The 5,431-nt window shown below is 36.2% G+C and overlaps 1 protein-coding gene across 1 annotated transcript in view; it reads left to right on the top strand.

Moving 5' to 3' along the window:
• Positions 1 to 1,256: 1,256 nt before the first annotated feature.
• LOC125024526 overlaps positions 1,257 to 5,431 on the top strand; it is an 8,109-nt gene continuing 3,934 nt past the window's right edge. The window contains exon 1 of the mRNA XM_047612321.1: positions 1,257 to 1,604. The gene's annotated coding sequence lies outside the window, so the exon portion shown is untranslated. The remainder of the gene's footprint in view (positions 1,605 to 5,431) is intronic.

Here is a 5,431-nt window from a genome sequence, read left to right as displayed (position 1 = left end):
TGATCGCGACAACTGATCGTTAATTTCGAATTTACCCGGCATTTATAAGGCGGAGTTGCCAACTTATCTTATTAAAGTAAAAAATCTTCGTGTCTTATTATGCAATTTATGACTATTTATGGGATTAAAATTGCCAGGAATGTTTTTATTTATTATTTCTTTATAGTTAAATTTGTTTTGCGTGTTTGGTGCCGGGAATTTTATTGAGACAATTATAATTTTAGGAAACGAGTGTGTTACGTTTTTTGCTTTTGATTCCCGCCTTTTTGTTTTATATGTATTGTTTTCTATTTATATTCACTTGTCCAGTTATTATTATTATTATTATAATTATTATTAGCACACTGTCTATGGAAAATAATAATAAGCTTACTCGTCATGAAAATTATATTGGTGGAAAATTTTAAGGTCGTTACCCTCGGCCTAAAGACTACTTGACGTTTTATTTATAATATCAAGTTAGCCTGGACAATAATAATGATGATAATGATAATAATAATAATAATAGTAATAATAATAATAATAATAATAATAATAATAATAATAATAATGATAATAATAATAACAATAATAATAAATGAAACAATAAGATAATAAAACTACTACTAATAATAGCAATAATACATACGTGAAACATCCTTACGAAGTTTCATCTTTACCCAGACTAGGAAAACGTCACCAACAACACTGATTAGTTAAACATTACTTACTAAATCATCATAATTTTTCTACAATGAAATGAAAGAGAATTCGGAATGATGTGAAAGCGAAATTTAATTTTCAAAACATCTGCTAGGTACACATGAGAGAGATCAAATCGTTGCCATGATTAGGTTTATTGACATGCAATGCGACTCATCATTCCATAAATACGGTCGTTATATGTCAAGTACTTTTTACTTTCAATTTGCGTCGAAATTGCCCTAGGGGAAAGATGACGAGGAATTCTCCAATGTACAAGGATTGTATGATCATGTTTTTTTTCTAAATGTATTCATCATTTCCAAAGACGACGTGAGATAATTATGAAAACTACATAAAAAAGATCATATTTCTATCAATCATTATCCAAAGCAGCATCATATCCCTCAGCATCCATATTCTAAGATCTAATCAGCATCTAACCAATCCGAAAGCATCTTCTTAGCAATCAGACAATCACCTTCTAGATAAGATCTAACCAACCCGAAACAATCAACCAATCACCTTCCAGATAAGATCCAACCAACGCGAAACAACCAGCCAATCACCTTCTAGATAAAATCCAACCAACCTGAAACAATCAACCAATCACATTCCAGATAAGATCCAACCAACGCGAAACAATCAACCAATCACATTCCAGATAAGATCCAACCAACCCGAAACAATCAACCAATCACCTTTCAGATAAGATCCAACCAACCCGAAACAACCAGCCAATCACCTTCCAGATACGATCCAACCAACCCGAAAGCATCTTTTAAACAAGCAGCCAATCACCTTCCCGGTAAGAACCAATCAGGGAAGAGAGACCACAGGTCATGCCAAAGATTCCGGAGGGAGACAGAGAATCAACTTTTTCTCCTTATTTTCATCTTTATCCAACCTTTTTTCAGCAGAAGGTAAGCGAGCAAATGCGATGGCGAGAGAGAGAGAGAAAGAGAAAGAAAGAGAGAGAGGGAGAGAGAGAGAAAACAACCGCTAAACGACGTGAGAAGTGAATGACGTTTATGAGGCGTTTCAGCTGATTTCCTCTTGAGTTTATTCCTCAACGTATTACTTTCTGTAAAAGAAAATGTATACTGTTTCAAGTCCGAGTGAGAATCGAAGAAAGTGTTCGTCTGTTGGTGAAGAATCACTAGATTTGATTAGAAAAATGAATAGCAAAGTAAATGCAAAAATAAAAAAGATAATGTCAATTTCACGAAGCCGGTATAGTGTTAGGAAAGTTAGATCCGTGTTTGTAGGCCTATGTTAGAGAGCTTATCTGCATGCTGTTTGAAAGTCAGAAAATGTTTTGCATTTACTGTGTTTGTATGTTAGAAAGGCGACAATTTTGAAGCTGTTAAGAAGCCAGGAAACTGTATTAGAAAGCCGTCAATGTACTTGATGTTAGAAAGGTAGAAATGTTTGTATGTTAAACAGTAATATCAATGCTCAAGGAAAGTAATTTTTCACGTGTTTACATATTAACCGTCATAGTGTTAAACGTAAGGCAGACTATTTGCTCGTTAGTCATCAGTGAGTACTGTTAGAATCTCATGTTGTTTATAGGGACATGATTGCTTCTTGCTAACAAACCCGGAATCAGTGTGCTTCAGTTAGAAATCTAGAAATGAATGTGCTTGATACTAGAAAGATAGGGAACATGTGCTTGCTATTAGTCGTGATTCAATGTGCTTGTTGGAAAGTTAGGAATCAATGTACTTGCTGTTAGAAAGTCAGGAATCAATGTGCTTGCTATTAGTCATGATTCAACGTGCTTGCTGTAGGAAAGTAGAAATCAATGTGCTTGCTGTTAGAAAGTCAGGAATCAATGTGCTTGCTGTTAGAAAGTCAGGAATCATTGTGCTCGCTATTAGAAAGTTAAGAATTAGTGTGCTTGCTGTTAGAAAGTCAGGACTCAATGTGCTTGCTGTTAGAAAGTCAGGAATCATTGTGCTTGCTGTTAGAAAGTCAGGAATCATTGTGCTTGCTGTTAGAAAGTCAGGAATCATTGTGCTTGCTATTGGAAAGTAGGAATCAATGTGCTTGTCGTTAGAAAGTAACGAGTTAATGTGATAGATATTAGAATATCACGAATCAATTTTCTTTCTGTTAGAGAGTCGGGAATCAATGCGTTTGCTGTTAGAATGCCATGAATCAATTTGCTTGCTGTTAGAAAGTCAGGAATCATTGTGCTTTCGGTTAGGTCAGGAATCTTGCGCTTGGTGTTAGACAGGAATCGATGTGCTTTATGTTAGAAAGTTAGGAATCGATATGCTTGCTGTTAGCATTAATGTGCTTTCTGTTAGAAAGTTAGGAATCTATGTGCTTGCTGTTAGAAAGTCAGCAATCGATGTGTTTGTTGTTAGAACGTCTTGAATCAATGTGCTTGCTGTTAGAAAGTCTTGAATCAATGTGCTTGCTGTTTGAAAGTTAGGAATCAATGTGCTTGCTGTTAGAAAGTCAGGAATCAACGTGCTTGCTGTTAGAAAGTAAAAAATCAATGTGCTTGCTGTTAGAAAGTCAGGAATCAATGTGCTTGCTGTTAGAAAGTCAGGACTCAGTGTGCTTGCCGTTAGAAAGTCAGGAATCATTGTGATTGCTGTTAGAAAGTCAGGAATCAATGTGCTTGCTGTTAGAAAGTTAAGACTCAATGTGCTTGCCGTTAGAAAGTCAGGAATCATTGTGATTGCTGTTTGAAAGTTAGGAATCAATGTGCTTGCTGTTAGAAAGTCAAGACTCAATGTGCTTGCCGTTAGAAAGTCAGGAATCAATGTGCTTGCTGTTTGAAAGATAGGAAACAATGTACTTGCTGTTATAAAGTCAGGAATCGATGTGTTTGTTGTTAGAACGTCTTGAATCAATGTGCTTGCTGTTAGAAAGTCAGGAATCAATGTGCTTGCTGTTAAAAAGTCTGTAATCAAAGTACTTGTTTTAAGAAGGTTATGAATCGATGTGTTTGCTGTTAGAAAGTTAGGAATCTTTGTGCTTGCTGTTAGAAAGTTAGGAATCATTGTGCTTGCTGTTAGAAAGTCTTGAATCGATCTGCTTGTTATTAAAATGGTAGGAATCAATGTGCTTGCTGTTGAAGGAAAGGAATCAATGTGATGTTAGCACATCAATTGTCATCAATTTGCTTGATGTTAGAAAGTCTGGAATCGATGTGCGTGCTGCTGGAAAGACAGGAACCAATGTGCTTGCTATTAGAAATAAATCAATATGCTTGTTAGAAAGTCAGGAATCAATGTGTTGCTGTTAGAAAGACAGGAATCTGTGATTAGAAAGTCATGAAGAATCAGTGTGCTTGCTGTTAGAAAGCCGAGTCAATTTGCTTGTTGTCGAAAAGTCATGAATCAGTGTGCTTGATGTTAGAAAGTAAAAAATCTATTTGCTTGCTGTTAGAAATACAGGGATCAATGTGCTTGCTGTTAGACAGGAATCTATGTGCTTGCTATAATTAGAAAGTCAGGAATCAATGTGCTTGCTCCAGGAAAAAAACAGGACCCTTGCTTGCTGTTAGAACGGAATCAGTATGCTTGTTATAAAGTCAGGAATTAATATGTTAGCTGTTAGAAAGTAATGAATCAATGTGCTTTCTGTTGGAAAGTCAGGAATCGATGTGCTTGCTGTTAGAATGTCATGAATCAATTTGCTTGCTGTTAGAAAGTCAGAAATCAGTGTGTTTATTGCTGGGAAGACCGGAACCAGTGTGCTTGCTGTTAGAAAGGAATCAATATGCTTGATGTAGAGTCATGGCTCAATGTGCTTGCTGATAGAAAGTCATTAATGAATGTGCTTTCTGTTAGACAGGAATCATTGTGCTTACTGTTAGAGACAGGAATCTGTGCTTGCTGTTAGACAGGAATCATTGTGCTTGCCGAAGGAAAGTCAGAAATCAATGTGCTTACTGTTGGAAAGTCACGAATCAATTTGCTTTCTGTTAAACAGGGATCGGTGTGCTTTCTGTTAGAAAGACAGGAATCAATGTGCTTGTTGTTAGAATCATGAATCAATTTGCTTGCTGTTGGAAAGTCATGAATCAGTGTGAGTACTGTTAGAATGGGTGTGCTTGCTGTTAAAAAAATGTCAGGAATCAATATACTTGCTGTTAGAAAGTTATTAATCAATGTGCTTGCTGTTTTAAAGGTGGATTCAATTACCTGCAGTTAGAAAGTCTTGAATCAGTGTGCTTGCAGTTAGGTCAGTGATTAATTATTAGTAACAATCTTTAGTGTATGTTTAGTATCATATAGAATTCTAGATTGGATCCAATATTCATATCTAGTGTGTTGGCTCATTACTACTAATTAAACCGACACATCCATGGCTGTTTATCAAAATAAAGTAATCCTTTTCCTGTTAGCACGAATAGTGTCGTGGAGCCTAATGGACATGCGTTAAAATCACCAACTATTACTGAAAGTTCTGAGTTGATACACTCTGGGGATGCATTAATATTTAACTGAATTGCCTGTGTATATACATTTATAATATTGAAAAAGGAATCCTCAACATGGATTTTGATACCATGGAACTGCGTGCCTGTTTTTTTTTTTTTTTTGACGCTGATATTCCAATGATGTACGTGGCGATATTTTAAACATGAATAAGGTATTGGTAGTTCGTACTATAGGAAACAAAAAGCTTAGGGACGGCGCTCCCACTGGGTCTTCTCACACCTGTAAGCCAATTTCATCACCCCCCCCCCCTTCCTCTGCCTTGATGAGACCGAGACGGCGTTCTG

Source organism: Penaeus chinensis, chromosome 43 (genome assembly GCF_019202785.1).
Source record: "Penaeus chinensis breed Huanghai No. 1 chromosome 43, ASM1920278v2, whole genome shotgun sequence".
Taxonomy (NCBI): Eukaryota; Metazoa; Arthropoda; class Malacostraca; order Decapoda; family Penaeidae; genus Penaeus; species Penaeus chinensis.
Note: the sequence above shows the minus strand (reverse complement) of the source record. Positions and strands in the feature narration are given on the sequence as shown.